Consider the following 12,325-nt stretch of genomic DNA (forward strand, 5'->3'; position numbering starts at 1 on the left):
CTTAACTTCCCTGGACCTCAGTTCCACCATCTGGAAAATGGGGGTTAAGACTGTGAGCCCCCCGTGGGACAACCTGATCACCTTGTATCTCCCCCAGCGCTTAGAACAGTGCTTTGCACATAGTAAGCGCTTAACAAATACCACTATTATTATTATTAGGCCCCGCCCCTAGCCCCTAGGCCCCGTCCCCGATCCTCTAGGCCCCGCCCCCAGCCTCTAGGGAAGCAGCGGGGCTCAGTGGAAAGAGCGCGGGCTCGGGAGTCAGAGGTCAATCAATCAATCCATCATATTTATTAAGCCCTTACTGTGTGCAGAGCACTGTACTGAGCGCTTGGGAAGTACAAGTTGGCACCATATGGAGACAGTCCCTACCCAACAGCGGGCTCACAGTCTAGCGTATATATGTAGATATGTTTGTACATATTTATTACTCTATTTATTCATTTATTTATTTTACTTATACATATCTATTCTATTTATTTTATTTTGTTAGTAGGTTTGGTTTTGTTCTCTGTCTCCTCCTTCTAGACTGGGAGCCCACTGTTGGGTAGGGACCGTCTCTATATGTTGCCAATTTGGACTTCCCAAGCGCTTAGTACAGCGCTCTGCACACAGTATGCGCTCAATAAATACGATTGATTGATTGAAGGGTTTCGAATCCCGCTCCACCACTTGTCAGCTGTGTGACCGTGGGCAAGACACTTAACTTCTCTGGGCCTCAGTTCCCCCATCTGGAAAATGGGAGTTAACACTGTGAGCCCCCCGTGGGACAACCTGATCACCTTGTATCTCCCCTAGCGCTTAGAACAGTGCTTTGCACATAGTAAGCGCTTAACAAATACCACTATTATTATTATTAGGCCACGCCCCGAGCCCCTAGGCCACACCCCAAGCTCCTAAGCCCCGCCCCGAACCCCCTAGGCCCCGCCCCCGATCCCCCTAGGCCCCGCCCCCAGCCTCTAGGGAAGCCGCGGGGCTCAGTGGAAAGAGCGTGGGGTCGGGAGTCAGAGGTCAATCAATCAATCCATCATATTTATTAAGCCCTTACTGTGTGCAGAGCACTGTACTGAGCGCTTGGGAAGTACAAGTTGGCACCATATGGAGACAGTCCCTACCCAACAGCGGGCTCACAGTCTAGCGTATATATGTATATATGTTTGTACATATTTATTACTCTATTTATTCATTTATTTATTTTACTTGTACATATCTATTCTATTTATTTTATTTTGTTAGTAGGTTTGGTTTGGTTTGGTTTTGCTTTGTTTTGTTGCCTGTCTCCCCCTTCTAGACTGTGAGCCCACTGTTGGGTAGGGACCGTCTCTATATGCTGCCAACTTGGACTTCCCAAGCGCTTAGTACAGCGCTCTGCACACAGTACGCGCTCAATAAATGCGACTGATTGATTGACAGAAGGGTTTCGAATCCCGCTCCGCCACTTGTCAGCTGAGTGACCTTGGGCAAGCCACTTAACTTCTCTGGCCCTCAGTTCCCCCTTCTGGAAAATGGGGGTTAAGACTGTGAGCCCCCTGTGGGACAACCTGATCACCTTGTATCTCCCCCAGCGCGTAGAGCAGTGCTTTGCACATAGTAAGCGCTTAACAAATACCACCATTATTATTATTAGGCCACACCCACGAACCCCTAGTCCATGCCCCCGAACCACTCAACCCCGCCCCTGATGCCCCAGACCCGCCCCGATTCACCTAGGCCACGCCCCTATCCCCTAGGCTCCGCCCCCGACTCCTCGAGACCACGCCCCCAGGACGTGTCGCGCCCCGATCCTCCAGGCCCCGCCCCGAACCCCTGGGTCACGCCCCGAGCCCCTAGGCCACGCCCCCAAACGCCTCAGCCCCTCCCCGATCCCCCTAGGCCACGCCCCCAGCCTCTAGGGAAGCCGCGGGGCTCAGTGGACAGAGCGTGGGCTTGGGAGTCAGAGGTCATGGCTTCAAATCCCACTCCGCCACTTGTCAGCTGTGTGACCTTGGGTAAGTCACTTAACTTCTCTGGGCCTCAGTTCCCCCATCTGGAAAATGGGGGTTAAGACTGTGAGCCCCCCGTGGGACAACCTGGTCACCTTGTATCTCCCCCAGCGCTTAGAACAATGCTTTGCACATAATAAGCCTTTAACTAATACCACCATTATTATTATTAGGCCACGCCCCGAGACCCTAGGCCACAGCCCAGAACCCCTAGGCCATGCCCCCGAACCACTCAGCCCCTCCTCCGAGGCCCCAGACCCCGCCCCGATTCACCTAGGCCACACCCCTATCCCCTAGGCCCCGCCCCCGATCATCTAGGCCACGCCCCCACGACAGGGCTTGCCTCGAACCTCTAGGCCACGCCTGGAGACCCTAGGCCACGCCCCCGAACCGCTCAGTCCTGCCCCCTATTCACCTAGGCCCCACCCCTGATTCCTCTAGGCCACGCCCCCGGGACAGGACACGCCCCGCTCCCCTAGGCCACGCCCCGATCCCCCTAGGCCACGCCCCTAGCCACTAGGCCACTCCCCTGATTCCCCTAGGCCACGCCTCCACTCCCCGGGCCACACCCCCCGGACAGGCCATGCCCCGATCCCCTAGGCCACGCCCCTGAACCTCTAGGCCACGCCCCAAAACCCTAGGCCACGCCCCTAACCCCTAGGCCACGCCCCAAGACACTAGGTCATGCCCCCGAACCTCTCGGCCCCGCCCCGATTCCCCATGGCCACGCCCCCGACCCACTAGGCCACGCCCCCGACCCCTAGGCCACGCCCCCGACCCCTAGGCCACGCCCCTATCCCCTAGGCCCCACCCCCGAACCTCTGGACCATGCCCCGAGCCCCTAAGTCGCACCCCCCAACCCCTCATCATCATCAGCAGCAGCAGCAGCAGCATCAATCGTATTTATTGAGCGCTTACTGTGTGCAGAGCACTGTACTAAGCGCTTGGGAAGTACAAATTGGCACCGTATAGAGACAGTCCCTACCCAACAGTGGGCTCACAGTCTAAAAGGGGGAGACAGAGAACAAAACCAAACATACTAACAAAATAAAATAAATAGAATAGATAGGTACAAGTAAAATAAATAAATAAATAGAGTAATAAATATGTACAAACATATATACATATATACAGGTGCTGTGGGGAAGGGAAGGAGGTAAGATGGGGAGGATGGAGGGGGGACGAGGGGGAGAGGAGGGAAGGGGCTCCCCTGATCCCCTAGGGTGGTGACCCCAAGACCAGGCCACCCTTTCCCTCTTCCCCACATCCTTCCTCTGGTCTGGAACTCCCCTCCCGCTTCATATCTGACAGACCACCACTATCTCCCCCTTCAAAGCCTTATGGAAAGCATATCTCCAAGAGGCCTTCATCAGGCAATCAATCAATCAATCGTATTTATTGAGCGCTTACTGTGTGCAGAGCACTGTGCTAAGCGCTTGGCAAGTACAAGTTGGCAACATAGAGAGACAGTCCCTACCCAACAGTGGGCTCACACTCTAGAAGGGGGAGACAGAGAACAGAACCAAACATACTAACAAAATAAATAAATAGAATAGATATGTACAAGTAAAATATATAAAGAAATAAATAGAGTGATAAATATGTGCAAACATATCCCGCTTCATATCTGACATACCACCACTATCTCCCTCTTCAAAGCCTTATTGAAAGCATATCTCCAAGAGGCCTTCATTTCCCCTAGGCCCTCATTTCCCCTACTCCCTCATTTCCCCTACTCCCTCTCCCTTCTCTACCATCCTTGCACTCGGATTTGTACCCCTTTTTCACCCCTCCATCAGTCCCGCAGCATTTACATACAAATCCGTAATATTTATATTCATGTGGGTAGCCCCTGCTAGATTGTCAGCTTTTCGTGGGTAGGGAACATCTCTACCAACTCCGTACTCTCCCAAAAGCTTAAGACAGGGCTCTGCAAAAGGTAAGTGCTCAATAAATTTGATTGATTGACGATTTTTAAACTAAAAGTCCTGAAGACGCTATCCTCTTAGATGGTGTGACTAAGATTACTGTGTCTCCCATCACACCTCCTACTCTGATCTCTGGGCTCATTCCAAGCAGGAATGTGTTTGTTTATGGAACACAAATGAAGGTGAGAAAACAAACAACACTAAATCTCAGAGGTTCAAGACAGACCGTTAGATAAGAAGCAGAGAAAGCTTTTGAAGGCCTGAATATTTGGCTAGAAGCGATTCACCAGCCTTGAGTTTGAGCCCTGGTTTTGAATTTTCTTTTCTCTTTTTTTGATGGTATTTGTTAATGCTGACTATGTACCAGGCACTGTACTAAACACTGGGGTACATACAGTGGCAGAGCTGGGACTAGATACCAGGTTTCTCTGACTCCTAGCCCGAGCCGTATCCATGCACAGTAAGTGTTCAATAAATACCAGTGATTGATTGGGAAAAGCAAGAAGTGAGGCAAACAAGAGACATATCTATTTTACATTGGGAAACAGTGGCCTAGTGGAAAGAGTACAGGCCCGGGAGTTAGAGGTCTCGGGTTCTAATTCCAGCTCCTTAGGCCTTCCCAGTCTGAGCACCCCCCTTTTTCCTATCACTCCCCCACACCCTTCCCCTCCCCGAAACACTTGTGTATATTTGTAGATATTTATTACCCTATTTTATTAATGATGTGTATATAGCCATAATTCTATTTATTTATTGACCCCTGTTTACTTGTTTTGTTTTGTTGTCTGTCTCCCCCTTCTAGACTGTGAGCCCGTTGTTGAGTAGGGACTGTCTCTATATGTTGCCGATTTGTATCATCATCATCATCATCATCAATCGTATTTATTGAGCGCTTACTGTGTGCAGAGCACTGTACTAAGCGCTTGGGAGGTACAAGTTGGCAACATATAGAGACAGTCCCTACCCAAAACAGTGGGCTCACAGTCTAAAGCACTTGTACTTGTACTTCCCAAGTATTTGTACTTGTACTTCCCAAGTGCACTTGTACAAGTGTAATGGTATTTGTTGGCATTTGTTGGCTTTTGTTGGCATTTGTTGGTATTTGTTGTCTCTATATGTTGCCGATTTGTATCATCATCAATCGTATTTATTGAGCGCTTACTGTGTGCAGAGCACTGTACTAAGCGCTTGGGAAGTACAAGTTGGCAACATATAGAGACAGTCCCTACCCAACAGTGGGCTCACAGTCTAAAGCACTTGCACTTGTACTTCCCAAGTGCTTAGTACAGTGCTCTGCACACAGTAAGTGCTCAGTAAAAACGATTGAATGACTGAATTCAGGGGTTGCCAAAAGAGAACAGTACTTGATAAAACACAAAACCATTATCGGTGCTTCAAAATAATGCAGCTGGGTGATTTCTTTTTTTCCAATTACTATGTGGCACCAGAGAATTCCTCTCACACAAGTGAGTATGTTCTTCCCTTGAAAGACAGTGAAACTGCTTTATCTACATCTCGGCAACACCTTTCACCTACATTATCAAGACAAGTGGGAATTGTTACCTTGGCAACAGCACAGATTGTCTAACATTCAATCCAACCAGAGAGGGATCAGTTCGTAAGGTTCATTTCCCCTCCATCCAGCTCTAGCTACTGAGCTACTTGCAAAGTACAATACACTAGCAATAGAAAAAGTATAAGCATATCCCAAGTTGCCCGTGTTTTATTTAGTATCCTTGGAAGCTCAGCACAAATTCCGTTCCAACGAAATCTGTTATAGCTAATGGTGGCTAGAGGCTTGACAAGACTAAAACAATTAAATTCCCCTTTCTCTGAGAATCTCCAACAATATTCGGGCTGTGTTTTTAGGCTGTCTTTACCTTAATTATAAAGAAAGCCTATCAGGTTTTAAAAGCTATCTGTGTAGCCATGTGCCAAACCCAAAGCAGGGCAACCAAGCTGTTATTGTTGGTCTTCTCTGATGGCAAGAGATTTTCAAACTAGCTGAATAACAAAAGCCAAATTTACTTACTGTGTGCAGACCACACTGTACTAAGTGCTTTGGAGAACACAATACAGTAGAGTGGGTAGACATAATCCCTGCCCTCAAGGAGTTTACAGTGTCTTTCCCCATCCTCTCAATCCTTTCTTTCCTTAGGAATCCTCTATCTGCCTCATCCTTTTTTGACCACACTAAATAATAAGAATAATGATGGCATTTGTTAAGCGCTTACTATGTGCAAGGCACTGTTCTAAGCACTGGAGGGGATACAAGGTGATGAGGTTGTACCACGTGGGGCTCACAGTCTTCGTCCCCATTTTACAGATGAGGTAACTGAGGCACAGAGAAGTGAAGTGACTTGCCCAATGGCACACAGTTGATAAGCGGCGGAGCCGGGATTAGAAATAATAATAATAATGGTATTTGTTAAGCGCTTACTATGTGCAAAGCACTGTTCTAAGCACTGGAGAGGATACAAGGTGATGAGGTTGTCCCACGTGGGGCTCACAGTCTTCATCCCCATTTTACAGATGAGGTAACTGAGGCACAGAGAAGTGAAGTGACTTGCCCAATGGCACACAGTTGAAAAGCGGCGGAGCCGGGATTATAAATAATAATAATAATGGTATTTGTTAAGCGCTTACCATGTGCAAAGCACAGGGAGGTTACAAGGTGATCGGGTTGTCCCACGTGGGGCTCACAGTCTTCATCCCCATTTTACAGATGAGGTAACTGAGGCACAGAGAAGTGAAGTGACTTGCCCAATGTCACACAGTTGATAAGCAGCAGAGCTGGGATTAGAAATTATAATAATAATAATAATAATAATGATGGTATTTGTTAAGTGCTTACTATGTGCAAAGGACTGGGGAGGTTACAAGGTGATCGGGTCGTCTCACGGGGGGCTCACAGTCTTCATCCCCATTTTACAGATGGGGAAACCGAGGCCCAGAGAAGTGAAGTGACTTGCCCAAAGTCACACAGCTGGCAGTTGGCGGAGCCGGGATTTGAACCCATGACCTCTAACTCCAAAGCCCGGGCTCTTTCCACTGAGCCACGCTGCTTCCATTGGTTTTCATAATAGAGGCAGCATGGTCCAGTACAAAGAGTTGAGACATGGGGGTCAGAAGACTCAGATTGTAATCTCAGCACTGTCACTAGCCTCTTATGTGACCTTGGACAACCTATGTAAACTCTGCCTCAGTTTATTAATCTGTAAAATGGGGATGAGGTATTTTCTTCTTCTAATTACTATTACTGTTGTTGTATTTGCTAAGTTAACATTGCTAAAATCCACCCCTTCCTCTCTGTCCAAACTGCTACCACGTGGCACAGTGGAAAAGAGCATGGGCTTTGGAGTCATCATCAATCGTATTTATTGAGCGCTTACTATGTGCAGAGCACTGTACTAAGCACTTGGGAAGTACAAATTGGCAACATATAGAGACAGTCCCTACCCAGCAGTGGGCTCACAGTCTAAAAGGGGGAGACAGAGAACAAAACCAAACATACTAACAAAATAAAATAAATAGTCAGAGGGCATGGGTTCAAATCCTGGCTCCGCCAATTCTCAGCTGTGTGACTTTGGGCAAGTCACTTCACTTCTCTGGGCCTCACTTCCCTCATCTGTAAAATGGGGATTAAGACTGTGAACCCCACGTGGGACAACCTGATCACCTTGTAACCTCCCCAGCGCTTAGAACAGTGCTTTGCGCACAGTAAGAGCTTAATAAATGCCATCATTATTATTATTATTACAATCACTCATCCTATCCCACCTAGATTGCTGTATCGGCCTCCTTGTTGACCTCCCAGCTTCCTGCCTCTCCCCACTTCATACTTCATTCTGCTGCCCGGATCATTTTTCTACAAAAGCGTTTAGGTCATGTCACCCCACACCTCAAAATACTCCAGTGGTTGCTCATTCCCCCCTCCGCATCAAACAAAATCTCCTCTCCATTGGCTTTAAACCACTCCATCACCTTGCTCCCACCTACCTCACACATATATAGAGAAGCAGCGTGGCTCAGTGGAAAGAGCACGGGCTTTGGAGTCAGAGGTCATGGGTTCGAATCCCAGCCCCGCCACATGTCTGCTGTTTGACCTTGGGCAAGTCACTTAACTTCTCTGAGCCTCAGTTACCTCATCTGTAAAATGGGCATTAGGACTGTGGGGCAACCTGATCATTTTGTATCCCCCAAGCGCTTAGAACAGTGCTTTGCACATAGTAAGCGCTTAACAAATGCCAACATTATTATTATATATATATATATATATATAGGCATTTATTAAGCGCTTACTATGTGCAAAGCACTGTTCTAAGCGCTGGGGAGGTTACAAGGTGATCAGGTTGTCCCACAGGGGGCTGACAATATTAATCCCCATTTTACAGATGAGGGAACTGAGGCCCAGAGAAGTGAAGTGACTTGCCCAAAGTCACACAGCTGACAATTGGCGGAGCTGGGATTCGAACCCATGACCTCGGACTCCAAAGCCTGGGCTCTTTCCACTGACCCACGCTGGCTACTCTCCTATTACAACCCAGCCCACATCCTTCGCTCCGCTGATGCCAACCTACCCACTGTGCCTGCATCTCGCCTATCTCTCCACTGACCCCTCGCCCACGTTCTGCCTGAAATGACCTCCCTCTTCAAATCTGACAAGTACTCTCCCCTCCTTCAAAGCCTTATTGAAGGCACACCTCCTCCAGGAGGCCTTCCCTGACTAAGCCCCCACCTTTCCTCTTCTCCCACTCTCTCTGCGTCGCCCTGACTTGCTCCCTTTGTTCTTCCCCCCTCCCAGGCCCACAGCACTTTCGTACATATCTGTGAGCCCACTGGTGGGTAGGGACTGTCTCTATATGTTGCCAACTTGTACTTCCCAAGCGCTTAGTACAGTGCTCTGCACACAGTAAGCGCTCAATAAATACGATTGATGATGATGATGATCTGTAATTTATTTACATTAATGTCTGTCTCCCCAGCCATAGATTGTAAGCTCCTTCTGAGCAGGGAATGTGTCAGTTTATTGTATTTTATTCTCCCAAGCGCTTAGTACAGTGCTTGCACAAAATAAGCGCTCTATAATCAAACAGGTGCTTACAATAAGTTCATGGGTTCAAATCCCTGCTCTGCCAATTGTCAGCTGTGTGACTTTGGGCAAGTCACTGGACTTCTCTGTCCCTCCGTTCCCTCATCTGTAAAATGGGGATGAAGACTGTGAGCCCCCCATGGGACAACCTGAGCACCTTGTAACCTCCCCAGCGCTTAGAACAGTGCTTTGCACATAGTAAGCGCTTAATAAATGCCATCAAAAAAAATAATAAAAGCATTTTTCTAAGCACTGAGGTGGATACAAGTTAATCCAGTTGGGCACAGTCTCCTATTTCTTGGACTGCGAGTCCCGTGTGGGACAGAGACGGTGCTTATTAGAATTAATTTCTATTTATCACAGTTCTTCGACACTTAGTCAATGTTAAACACAAGAATGATTAGTATTTATTTCTTTACCAATAGGACCTAGTGAGATGAAGTAAACCTAGGGTTATTTAAGATGGATTCTCTGGAACAGTTTGAATTTTCCTCCATTCGGCCACTAGATGGCGGCAAATCCCTCCAAGCAAATACAACTGCTTCATTCATTCATTCATTCATTCAATAGTATTTATTGAGCGCTTACTGTGTGCAGAGCACTGTACTAAGCGCTTGGGAAGTACAAATGGGCAACATATAGAGACGGTCCCTACCCAACAACGGGCTCACAGTCTAGAAGGGGGAGAAGCTTCAGAAGCTGCAGGGCAGATGCATTGTTGTAAACTCACATTGCTAAATAACATGTCAAAACTACAGTTGTGGGCCTCTACCGGACTCCTTCATCAGTAAGAAGTCCAGGCATATGGAAAAAATGACTAGAAGTTTGAACTGCATTCAAAAGATAATCCCTAAAACACATCAAGCAATTTAAGTTGATTCCTTACGTACACAGTTGATGGGAAACAGCAACAGAGAGAGCGGATTTGGTTGAAGAGGAACACATGGGAAACCCTACAGATACAGTGACAGTGGAAATGATGCTCACCATCAGAAGGAGTAATGATGATCTTTGCAAAGATGCTCACCAAAGAGTCACCAACCACCAAGACATTCTAATTTGGTAAAATTGTTACTGCTGTAATGTATACAACCGTTTTTCAAGAACCCAAAGAGCTCATCTCCTCCAGGAGGCCTTCCCAGACTGAGCCCCTTCCTTCCTCTCCCCCTCGTCCTCCTCTCCATCCCCTGCATCTAACCTCCTTCCCTTCCCCACAGCACCTGTACATATGTATATATGTTTGTACATATTTATTACTCTATTTATTTTACTTGTACCTATCTATTCTATTTATTTTATTTTGTTAGTATGTTTGGTTTTGTTCTCTGTCTCCCCCTTCTAGACTGTGAGCCCACTGTTGGGTAGGGACTGTCTCTATATGTTGCCAGCTTGTACTTCCCAAGCGCTTAGTAGAGTGCTCTGCACACAGTAAGCGCTCAATAAATACGATTGATTGATTGATTAAAAGTAGTATGCACAATCAATTCCACAACTTCACACCTGAGCAGTGTTCAGTGGAACAGAATGAAGGCAACTCTGGAGTAGTAAAGATAGGAGTGATGATAAGAAATATGAAATTGAGTGGAAAAACCCATTTTGGAATGTAAAGTCAATACTAAATGAAATTCATGTCAATATTTTTCTCAGTGGAAATTCCCAAGTAAATATTAAACCACAACAGGTTAAAAATTAAACCCTCCATATGACTGTTCAAAAGTAGCTCTTAGATCAGACGTTGGAAATAGTATTCCAACCACAGGTTCTTCTTGTATAGTAATACCATTCCAAGAAAAGAGGGAAATTCTACAATTTATTGTAAAGGCAGAAATGGTCTGACAATTTAGAGATTACAAATTATATTCAATATGCCATTTGGAAGATGTTGTAAACAGCTACCATTTGGGTTGTGTTATGCTGTTTCCATAACAGAATTTAACGAAAGTGGAAAATTGTAAAAATGTTCAGATGGAGAAATTAGAGGCATATGGGTTGGAGTGCGAAGTAGAGGAACATTAAAAGAGATTTGAACATATATCTTATACTGTATCAGTACAGTGCTATGCAGAAAATGTCTTATGCCTTAGAGTCGCCTCCAACCCATAGTGATGCCAATGAGGACTCCATAAGTACCATCAATTGATATTTAGATTGAAGGAAATTTCACATTTAGGAGGTTTCACCCAGACATGTATCTCTGAAAGAGATTATACAGAGACTTAAATCCAATCAGGTACTTCAAGACAAGCGCAAGGAGCAGAACCCCTGCAGAAATATGTCTGAATGGAGGCCAGTGACCGTTCTAGCCAAGTTTGTGAAAATGACAGGGAACTACCTTCCACGAGAGGAGTTTTTAATCTCTCCTTGCATGTAGAATAAATCATTGTCATTCCATTTGAAAGGTTAATCATTTCAGAAATTTGTCACTTGTAACAATTTCATTTTTAAATTTATGAGACATCTCTGAGATCACGAAGATTATTCTCTACATTAGAGTTGTGTGATACGGAATTGCACGATATGGAATTTGCTGTGGTAGAACTTTGATTATTGTTGATTCACCACTCGGGCCATATGATAAACATTCACTGAGGAGTAGTCGTCTGAATTGGGTAGCAGGTATGCAAAGTTGTTTAAAGAACCAAATTGCAATATTAGATACAATGCAGAGCAACTTGTCAACATCAATTAATCAAAATAGCATACTGAAAATAACTGAGGAATAAAATTCACCTGGAATTTGCCACAAAGAAAATCCAGTACCTTTTAGGAATTTATTCATGAATTAACTATAATGGATGGAATGCATTTCAAAGCTTAACAATAATTATTGATTGATTGATTGATTGATTGATTAGGTTCTGCTGCCCAATACCCTGAGATCAGCTATGCTAATAGATTGCATGAGAATCTCTGGGGTATGGAGAAATGTAAAAGAACAAGAGATTTATGTATTGGCCAAATGTGAAATCTTGTGGAACAGCAAAATAGCTGGTTACATAATAGCCAAAAATCTGTAGATAGGAAAATACTAAGACCTTTGACAGAAGTGGGAATGGACTCATTTATAAGTGATGGGAACACTTGTTTTAGACAGTGATTAGTTTTCAAATTTTCCCAGAATTGCTACATTGAAATCAAATGTCATAATTTGAATAAAGGCCATTTTCTTTCACATTCATTCCAGGACAAGATGCATTGAGCGGACTAGATTAGTTAGAGAAATTGAGGTAAAAGTAGTTTGAAGATAGGCCTCCCACTAGTTGACATTATTAAATTATAGAGGAGATTCCCCCTTTATGACTTTCTTCTTTTAGTGTTTTTTT

This window comes from Tachyglossus aculeatus, chromosome 12, assembly GCF_015852505.1.
Source record: "Tachyglossus aculeatus isolate mTacAcu1 chromosome 12, mTacAcu1.pri, whole genome shotgun sequence".
Taxonomy (NCBI): domain Eukaryota; kingdom Metazoa; phylum Chordata; class Mammalia; order Monotremata; family Tachyglossidae; genus Tachyglossus; species Tachyglossus aculeatus.